General features: G+C 38.2%; 1 long non-coding RNA gene across 1 annotated transcript; it reads right to left on the reverse strand.

The window, feature by feature from the left end:
* Positions 1–429: 429 nt before the first annotated feature.
* Positions 430–10,526, reverse strand: LOC137244281 (uncharacterized). The gene is made up of 4 exons (XR_010950876.1): positions 10,416–10,526; positions 10,227–10,360; positions 1,939–2,324; positions 430–1,879 (listed from the first exon to the last, which is right to left on the reverse strand). It is a non-coding gene; the product is annotated as an uncharacterized lncRNA (long non-coding RNA).
* Positions 10,527–11,585: the final 1,059 nt, after the last annotated feature.

The raw sequence follows: 11,585 nt of genomic DNA on the forward strand, positions 1-11,585 counted from the left end.
ACAACTGAAGTTCAGAAAATTACAATTAAATTCAATTATAATTTTCTGAACTACAAACAGAAATTCTGAACTTCAATTTTAATTTTATGAACTACAAATAGAAATTCTGAGCTTGAATTAAAATTTTCTGAACTTGAATTGAAATTTTTGAACTTCAATTGTAACTTTCGAACCTCAATTGCAGCTTTCTGAACTAAAATAAAAAAGGTATATAGGTATATAACTTGAATTTTACCTGCCGATTTACTTTACCTGGAGCAGCCATATGAATAAAATATGAACCAAAAAAATTGAATTTTCAACATTTATTATTTTCAATATTATTATATATGTACATGAAATTGGAACTTATATTAATACAGTTCATATAAAAAAGAAGTAAGTACTTTAATAATAAATAAACTCGCATAATTGGGTTATGTTTTCCAATTGAAATCTTTTCTAAGCGAGCAGAAAATAATTTTAAGCTTTAGAAAAAACTCCAATTATTTGAATAATCTACAACTTAAAGCTTAGTAGAAATTCAGATTAGGTTTACTTTTTTTTCAGATCAAGAATATTCAAAGGTGTCGTGGAATCAGATTGCTGTCGTAATTGGTGAACTTAAAAATGTACGACTAGTAATTGAGTCAGACTTATTATTGTTCTAAATCTAAACATTCCAGCAATAATTCTGCAACCCTTAGCAGAAGTATTGATTGGTTTCAAATCTAATTCCAATAGCAATCGTACCACGACATACTTTATTATATATGTACATGAAATTGTAACTTAAATTAATACAGTTCATATAAAGAAAAGTAAGTAAATAAAATAAATGTAAGGCGCGATAACCTCCGAAGAGATCTAAGGCCGAGCTTCTCTTCCAATTTGCGTCTTGCTCCTCTTGATTTTCCCTACAAATTGGCCGGACGGGACCTACATGTTTTATGCCGACTCCGAACGGCATCTGCAAAGCAGATGAGTTTTCACTGAGAGCTTTTCATGGCAGAAATACACCCGGAGTGCTTGCCAAACACTGCCGAGGGGCGACCCCGCTTAGAAAAATGTTCTTCTAATTGAAAAATCTTATTTCTAAAATTTTGATGTTGCTTTGCCCGGGAGTTGAACCCAGGGCATACGGTGTGATAGGCGGAGCACGCTACCATCACACCATGGTGGCCGCTCAAAGAAAAGTAAGTATCTTAATAATAAACTCGCTTAACTGGTTTTCGTCTTCCAATTGAAACCTTTCCAAGCGAACAGAAAATAATTTTAAGCTTTAGAAAAAACTCCAATTATTTGAATAATCTACAACTTAAAGCTTAGTAGAAATTCAGATTAGGTTTACTCTTTTTTCAGATCAAGAATATTCAAAGGTGTCGTGGAAACCGATTGCTGTCGTAATTGATGAACTTAAAAATGTACGACTAGTAATTGAGTCAGACTTATTATTGTTCTAAATCTAATCATTCAAGCAATAATTCTCCAACCCTTAGCAGGAGTATTGATTGGTTTCAAATATAATTCCGACAGCAATCGTATCACGACATCCCTTATTATATATGCACATGAAATTGCAACTTAAATTAATACAGTTGGTATAAAGAAAAGTAGTTTAATAACAACATAAACTCTCTTAATTGGTTTTTGTTTTCCAATTGAAATCTTTTCCTGTGCAAGCACATCGCTAACCTGTGTTGGCAAAAGATATGATTATACTGTCTTCGATAGATAGTCGGACGAGCCGCTACTCGGCGAAGTAGAGATACCGTTGTGTCGGTGGCTGCAGTTACAACAGCAGTTTCTAACTTTGCACCATCCGTACAGTGTGATGAATGCTTCACTGCCTTTTCCAATTGCTTGGCGCCAGCAATTTTTGCTGTTTGTAAAGCTTTAGCTGTAATGCAAATATATAGATGGGTTAAAGTGGTTTTCGTATGTTATTCAAAAACTCACTCTATACCATCATCACAGCCTTCTCATCGAATTTGAATATGTGTACTGTTTCAGTATTCAGACCCAGTTAGTTTGGTGCAATATTTTCGATTTGATGAATATGTATACTATCCGTTAGGCAGACAATTAGGTGCGTTCGATTCATTCATATACTGTGGGTATTTGAGCCGTAGACGCAGTGGCAGATATTTTGATTCTTTTTGAAGTGTAACATTTGTAAACAGTTGGGTTTCTCTGCTGTCAACATCACCACTAGAGAGCTATTGAAGAAACGCTCCACCAAGATAATATGTTGCGATTTACGCGCATAGATTTCTTCCACCTTGTCACAGTTATTGATGGAGAAAATGCGAAAGCCATATTTACCATCCAATACCGAAATGGAACTGTAGAGGAAGAAACATTTTATAAAATTTAATAAAATCAAAAAATGATAGTTGTGCTAAAATGGGGTAACGTATTGTATGTTAAAGTATAGCGAAGTCTCAGCGGCTTTGTCCTGGTCAAAATTGAGTTTGAATAGGTTTTATTCTTCATTCTCAGAAACATTCTTAGAAACAACGCTTTCTTTGCAATAACTTAAAAAAACTCATATTCAAACTTCTGCTTAACTTCTACATATCAATAGCTACCTTTACCACTAGTAGTCACTATTGCTTCTACGCCTATGCTATTGTTTCCTACATCGATGAGCTTTGTAATAAACAAAAAAAACAGCTATCTATCTATCTAGCCTCGCGAAACCTGATATTGTCACCAACCAAATCATCGGCGACCTTATTTAAAACAAGGCCGCGCCAAATGTCGACCATATGACATTACCCAGAGCTGTAACAAATATTTAATATAAGTCGATAAATCGGCAGTACTTGGGGTAAATATAAATAGACGTTTGCATGGTGCGCGTCTCCGATATGGTCGCCAAGCCTAAAGGTTGGAAGAAAATGCAGGCCTGCCAAAATGCTGCCCCCAAAACTGTGTTCGTAGACGTGTTCTCTGTAAATAATGAAAGGCTTCTTATCGGCTGTGCATACAGACCTAATCGTGGAGTTGACTTCTCTGGCTTTATTGAATTTCTCGAGCCTCTACTTATAAGCTATGATAATATAATCATCGCTGGGGATTTCAACTCCAACCTTCTCGTCGACTCAATTCTAAAACTAAGTATGGAGTCTCTTGGACTTTTTCTCACCAATTTAACTTCACCTGCACACTTTACTGACTCAAATTCGTCTTTGCTGGATTTATTTTTTGTGAATGAGCCCCTGAAAAATGCCACTACGATCAATTGTCGGCATCTTGCTTTTCAAAACACGATCTGATATTTCTTAGTTACAACTTTCAAACGTCACACATCCAATGTTCCTTTACGTATCGTGATTTTAGAAGCATAGATTACAGTTCCCTTAATGCAGCGGTGGAATCGGTCGAATGGAGCTTGATTCGTACGCTGACATCGGTCGATGATCAGGTATCATTCCTACAGAACCATATTATTAGGCTTTTCGACAACCATGTGCCAGCATGTGCAAAGCTGCTACACACAATAATACCCCTTGGTTTAGTGCCAATCCAAAACACTTAATTCACCAGCGTAACCTTGCTTACTCACGATGGAAAAGATACAAAACCCTGGAGGCTCACAACTGCTTCAAAGCAGCTAGGATCGCTGCAAACAAAGCCATTAGGTCAGCTAAGCAGAAATTTTATAATAACAAGTTTAGTGCTGCTTTGAGTTCGAAGGAAACTTGGAAGTCGATTAAACATATTGGTATCGGAAAATCCAAATGCGATATTTCTGTCCTCCCTGATGTAGGCATTAACGAGATAAATATAAATTTTGTAAATCTGCCAATCTCAACTGACAATATATGTGCTGACAATTATTGTATTCGCGCTAATGTTGATTTTGGTCCTCTTGAGTTTGCTAATGTCGATGATTGTGATGTCGTTCAAGCCATTCTTTCAGTAAAGTCTAATGCTATGGGGTTCGATGGTATATGTCCGAAATTTTTATACTCAGTTGAGCAGAGCTCACAGAGTATATTAACTTTGATTGGATAACGGTTGGTTGTACAGGTATAAAGGAATCGAGATAGATATAGACTTCCATAAATCAAAATCATCAGTATCGAAAAAAAATTTGATTGAGCCATGTCCGTCCGTCCGTTAACACGATAACTTGAGTAAATTTTGAGGTATCTTGATGAAATTTGGTATGTAGATTCCTAGGCACTCATCTCAGATCGCTATTTAAAATGAACGATATCGGACTATAACCACGCCCACTTTTTCGATATCGAAAATTTCGAAAAACCGAAAAAATGCGATAATTCATTGCCAAAGGCGGTTAAAGCGATGAAACTTGGTAGATGGGTTCACGTTATGACGCAGAATAGAAAATTAGTAAGATTTTGGACAATGGGCGTGGCACCGCCCACTTTTACAAGAAGGTAATTTAAAAGTTTTGCAAGCTGTAATTTGGGAGTCGTTGAAGATATCATGATGAAATTTGGCAGGAACGTTACTACTATTACTATATATGTGCTAAATAAAAATTAGCAAAATTGGATGAAGAACACGCCCACTTTTTAAAAAATTTTTTTTTTTAATTCAAATTTTAACAAAAAATTTAATATATTTACTGTATATAAGTAAATTAAGTCAAAATTCAACTCCAGTAATGATATGATGCAACAATATACAAAAATAAAAGAAAATTTCAAAATGGGCGTGGCTCCGCCCATTTTCATTTAGTTTGTCTAGAACACTTTTAATGCCATAAGTCGAACAAACATTTACCAATCCTTCTCAAATTTGGTAGAGGCATAGATTCTATGACGGTAACTGTTCTCTGTGAAAATGGGCGAAATCGGTGGAAGCCACGCCCAGTTTTTATACACAGTCCACCGTCTGTCTTTCCGCTCGACCGTTAACACAATAACTTGAGCAAAAACCGATATATCTTTACTAAACTTAGCCCACGTACTTATCTGAACTCACTTTATCTTGGTATAAAAAATGGCCGAAATCCGACCATAACCACGCCCACTTTATCGATATCGAAAATTACGAAAAATGAAAAAAATGCCATAATTCTATACCAAATACGAAAAAAGGGATGAAACATGGTAACTGGATTGGTTTATTGACGCAAAATATAACTTTGGAAAAAACTTTGTAAAATGGGTGTGACACCTACCATATTAAGTAGAAGAAAATGAAAAAGTTCTACAAGGCGAAATCAACAGCCCTTGGAATCTTGGCAAGAATACTGTTAGTGGTATTGCATATATAAATAAATTAGCAGTACCCGACATGATTTTCTGGATCACCTGGTCCACATTTTGGTCGATATCGCGAGAACGCCTTCACATATACATCTAAGAACCACTCGCTTTTAAAACCCTCATTAATACCTTTAATTTGATATCCATATCGTACAAACACATTCTAGAGTCACCCCTGGCCCACCCTAATGGCGATATCTCGAAAAGGCGTCCACCTATAGACCTAATGCCCACTCCCTCTTAAAATACTCAGTAACACCTTTCGTTTGATACCCATATCGTACAAACATTATAGAGTCACCCCTGGCCCACCCTAATGGCGATATCTCGAAAAGGCGTCCACCTATAGACCTAATGCCCACTCCCTTTTAAAATGCTCAGTAACACCTTTCGTTTGATACCCATATCGTACAAACATTCTAGAGTCACCCCTGGCCCACCCTAATGGCGATATCTCGAAAAGGCGTCCACCTATAGACCTAATGCCCACTCCCTCTTAAAATGCTCAGTAACACCTTTCGTTTGATACCCATATCGTACAAACATTCTAGAGTCACCCTTGGTGCACCTTTATGGCGATATCTCGAAAAGGCGTCCACCTATAGAATTAAGGATTACTCCCTTTTAAAATACTCATTACCACCTTTCATTTGCTACCCATATCGTACAAACACATTCTAGAGTCACCCTGGCCCACCCTAATGGCGATATCTCGAAAAGGCGTCCACCTATAGACCTAATGCCGACTCCCTCTTAAAATGCTCAGTAACACCTTTCGTTTGATACCCATATCGTACAAACATTCTAGAGTCACCCTTGGTCCACCTTTATGGCGATATCTCGAAAAGGCGTCCACCTGTAGAACTAAGGATTACTCCCTTTTAAAATACTCATTACCACCTTTCATTTGATACCCATATCGTACAAACACATTCTAGAGTCACCCCTGGCCCACCCTAATAGCGATATCTCGAAAAGGCATCCACCTATAGACCTAATGCCCACTCCCTCTTAAAATGCTCAGTAACACCTTTCGTTTGATACCCATATCGTACAAACATTCTATAGTCACCCCTGGCCCACCCTAATGGCGATATCTCGAAAAGGCGTCCACCTATAGACCTAATGCCCACTCCCTCTTAAAATGCTGAGTAACACCTTTCGTTTGATACCCATATCGTACAAACACATTCTAGAGTCACCCCTGGCCCACCCTAATGACGATATCTCGAAAAGACGTCCACCTATAGACCTCATGCCCACTCCCTCTTAAAATGCTCAGTAACACCTTTCATTTGATTCCCATATCGTACAAACACATTCTAGAAACACCCCTGGACCACCTTTATGGCGATATCTCGAAACGGCGTACACCTATGGAACTAAGGATCACTCCTTATCAAAATACTCATTAACAGCTTTCATTTGATACCCATATCATACAAACACATTCTAGAGTCACCCTTGGCCCACCCTAATGGCGACACTTCGAAAAGGCGTCCACCTATAGACCTAATGCCCACTCCCTCTTAAAATGCTCAGTAACACTTTTCGTTTGATACCCATATCGTACAAACATTCTAGAGTCACCCCTGGCCCACCCTAATGGCGATATCTCGAAAAGGCGTCCACCTATAGACCTAATGCCCACTCCCTCTTAAAATGCTCAGTAACACCTTTCATTTGATTCCCATATCGTACAAACACATTCTAGAAACACCCCTGGTCCACCTTTATGGCGATATCTCGAAACGGCGTCCACCTATGGAACTAAGGATCACTCCTTTTCAAAATACTCATTAACGGCTTTCATTTGATACCCATATCGTACAAACATATTCTAGAGTCACCCCTGGTCCACCTTTATGGCGATTTCTCGAAAAGGCGTTCACCTATAGAACTAAAGCCCATTCCCTTTTAAAATACTCATTACCACCTTTCATTTGATACCCATATCGTACAAACACATTCTAGAGTCACCCCTGGTCCACCTTAATGGCGATATCTCGAAAAGGCGTCTACCGATAGACCTAAGGCCCACTCCCTCTTAAAATGCTCAGTAACACCTTTCATTTGATACCCATATCGTACAAACAAATTCTAGAGTCAGCCCTGGTCCACCTTTATGGCGATATCCCTAAATGGCGTCCATCCATAGAACTATGGCCTACTCTCTCTTAAAATACTCTTTAATACCTTCCATTTGATACACATGTCATACAACCACATTCCAGGGTTACCCTAGGTTCATTTTCCTACATGGTGAGTTTCCTTATTTTGTCTCCATAGCTCTCAACTGAGTATGTAATGTTCGGTTACACCCGAACTTAGCCTTCCTTACTTGTTAAAAACAATTCTTCCTAAAATCCTTCCTCACTTAACCTACTTGGTTAACTCTGTGCTGACGTCCTGTGTATTTCCCAAATGTTGGAAAGTTGCTAAGGTAATCCCAATCCCCAAGCAAAACAAGGAGTATAGACCTATAGCTATTCTGCCTTTCCTTTCCAAGGTCGCCGAACGAATTTTGCACTGCCAGATAAATACTTATGTGCAGGATAATAACCTTCTCACAGATTCCCAGTCTAGATTCAGGTCAAATCGTAGCTTTAAAACGGCGCTCCTATCGGTGATAGAGGATATTCGAGAACAATTTGACAACAATTTTACTGCTTTCCTGACTCTTCTCGACCATTCAAAAGCGTTTGACTCGGTCGACCACACCGTTCTCTGCAAGAAGCTGGACAACCTATTTAATTTCTCCAATTGTGCAACAGCCCTAATCAGATCGTATTTGGCCAACCGAACTCAGGCAGTAAGTGTTGGTAGCAGAAAGCCTGACTTCGTCAGTGTTTTAAGAGGAGTCCAACAAGGCTCAATCCTTGGTCCCCTGTTATTTGTTTTGTATATAAACGATTTGCCTGGTGTTCTCAAGAATTGCAATATTCACATTTATGCTGACGACGTACAATTGTATATGTGCTGCCCTAGTGATCGTACCAGTTCATGTATTAATAACTTAAATTACGATTTGTGTCAAATTGGTACGTGGGCTTCTATGAACGGCTTATGTCTTAACCCTAAGAAGTCGAAATGTATAGTCATTCATAGAAGGTCACTAGATAAAAGTGGAATGGAAAATTTTATTTTAGACAACACTATTATAGAATACGTTGGCACGGCAAAAAATCTAGGTGTAGTTTTTAACAAAACCTTGACGTGGAAAGATCACATCTTCCCACAGTGGGAAAAGTGTATGGGATGCTTCGTACACTCTGGCTTACACAATATTTTACTCCGTTACATATTCGTCTCCTAATAGCAAAAGCGTACTTAATACCTACGCTCCTTTATGGTTGTGAGGTTTACTCTAATTGTGACTATGTATGTAATAGGAAACTTAATGTTGTTTATAACAACATTGCTAGATACGTCTATGGGTTGAAAAGACTTGACCACGTCTCTCATCATGCTTACAGGTTGCTAAACATTTCTTTCGATAACCTTATTAAATTTAAAACGCTCACTACGCTACATAAATAAATATATATGAAGGAACCTGACTATCTGTATCGGAGGCTAAATTTTCTCTAGTCGTCTAGATCTGTTCTCCTTACCCACTTCCGACATCGTGTGCTAATATCTGATCGCCAGTTCTTCATTACTTCCATACGTCTTTGGAACTTGCTCCCTTCTAGGCTTAGGCTTATAAGCAATGCTCTGCTCTTCAATAAAGAATTAACAAGTTTCTATAGTAACCTAGACAATTAAAATACTGATTTCTTCTAAGCAAATTACTCTATCATTCGTTTATTTATTTATTTACTATTTATTAAATATATTATTTATTGTAACCTTTTCTTAGCCATAGTCATTAGCTTTAGGTTTCAAGTTTAAATTGTTCCTATTTTATGCCTTTTACCGAGTAGTACTATAAAATAATTTTTGCCAAATTGTTGTGCTGGGATGAATTGCCTAATAAATACAAATACAAATACAAACCGCTACGGGCTGCCTTCTTATGTCCTCGGAACACCACCTGCACAATGAAGCGAGAAAATTCCCAATAAGGGAAAGAAATGAAATGCTAACCAAACAGTTCCTGTAGAATACTCAGAAACCTGGGCATCCCAACAGACATCTGATTGTTGATCCAACACCGCTTAGGGGATTAAAGAGTAATCTCCGTAAGCATTTTGAGGAAATACGACAGTTGATAACTCAGCCGTATGAAGCAAAAAAACACAAGCAGGTCCTCAGTGAACTCCACAAACAGGCGTCGGACCTTTATGCTAGGAATTGCCCGGTGAATCAGTACTCAAAGAACAGTACCCAAAACTTGCGGAAGAGGACCGCATACTCCCCAGGGAAAAGCGAGTCACTCTAGCTCAACTTCGTTCTGGATACTGTAACAGGTTAAAATCTTACCTATCCAAAATCAACCCCGACATACAAAATGTGTGCCCCGCTTGCAATGTGTCCCCACATGACACCAACCATCTCTTTAATTGTAATGTGGAACCACGCTCTAACACCTCTTTCATTATGCTCCACCCCTGTTGAAACAGCAAGTTTCTTTGGACTCCCGTTAGAGGATATCGATGACAATTTGTGATCGGTCGCACCTATTAGGTGGGGCGAAGCACTGCTACAACAACAACAACCAACTCGGGAACGATTAATATCATCACTTTAAAGCTTCTAAGCCATCCCGCCCCACCCCCTATTTCCACAAGGAACTTGGGGTCGCCATTACACTGAACGAGTCCACGGCGACGTTACTGATCAGTTTAACGCCTTACAGGTAGTTTGCAAAAGAAACGACATATAGGACCAGAAGGCATTCGAAGACGATGCCTCCAAACTACAACCAAAAGCAATAATTATCATTTCACTTACACAAATTTTATAGTTTTTTCTTCCGGAGTTGGACACAATCTTTTCATAATATTACTTAACAATTTAGGATTAGACATTTTTTCAATTTGTATTTTGACTTACCAGCAACAACAGAATCATGTTTAATTGTACGCCGCACAATCATTATAGCATCATGTAACGAAGCTCAGTTTTTTCCAAAAATTGTTCGGCACCGCCACGTAAAATCAATGTATATGTTCTAGCATTAACGCAACCTTTAAATAATTATAAACTATAAAAATGAAATTAATGTCAAACCCACTATCAAACCTTGGAAAATGTTGAAATGTTCACCACCAACTTGACGTTCTTCAAAGTAATCACATTGACCCAAAACACTTGAATTATTATCATTAGCTGTAGTCATAACAGCACCACCACCACATGCAGAGCATTTTTCCAATAAAGCACTTTGTTGTTCCTTTGATTGGCGCTTCGACATGTACAGCCATGTCATATTTAATCATGCATAATTATAATGCTTTACGTATAGCTTTAATGATGATACGCCTTCCTCAACATATGGTTTACCTTGTTTTAAGATTTCACCTGCTTAAAGTACTACTGAACATTCTAATATAACAAAAAACTTACCTCAGCATCTTGAGATTTGGCGATGTCGATTACAGTTTTACGGCTGGATGCACAATATCCAATAGTTTCATAATGGTTGCACCATCATTTGAAATTGTGGCCTTACCACTGGAATCAACAATATGCTTGTCCATACTGCGTGGACCCAATGTAGTGCGTACAGCATCCACAATTGATTGCGAGGCATTGATGTTGGATATGAGTTGAGGTTTACCTTGAGAGCTATTTGTACGCACACATTTACACAAAAACTCATATGTACCCAATACAAGTTCAGAAGTTCATATTTATCGACACGCCGTCCGGTGTGGCCCAAATGTTGCAAATATACAGTTGGCACTGTTGAACAAAAATAAGTATCAATGAAAACAAGTAAAAGTTAAAGATTTTTTAACCATCTGTTGTTACTTTACACATAAGACATTAGTAACGACGACCAGCATCTACAAATTGCATATGAGCCTTGCAACGATTACATCTAATTGGACCCAATTCACCAAAATTTACAATGGGTAGCTCCTATTCACCCTCAACCGTTCGTGCCATTGGTTATACGGTAAGTGTAATGGACAAAGCTGTTGTTTTTAATAAATCAGCTGTTGCAGGTATGCAATACAAAGAGGACCTGCAAAGAAGAAAAATCAATGTAATTGCCAAACAAAACATTAATTTCGAATAGCGATACCTAACGTAACGTGGCGAGGAGTTACCCTGATCTTCTACCACATATTTTGTGGTCACCAATGGTAGTAATAAACCCTGTTCATTAGTAATAAAAGCACCACCAGCGCTATTTTATTATCGGATTTGGCATCTGATCGGGATCTAAACGGCCTTGGGCTTGAT

This window comes from Eurosta solidaginis, chromosome 3, assembly GCF_040869045.1.
Source record: "Eurosta solidaginis isolate ZX-2024a chromosome 3, ASM4086904v1, whole genome shotgun sequence".
Classification (NCBI taxonomy): domain Eukaryota; kingdom Metazoa; phylum Arthropoda; class Insecta; order Diptera; family Tephritidae; genus Eurosta; species Eurosta solidaginis.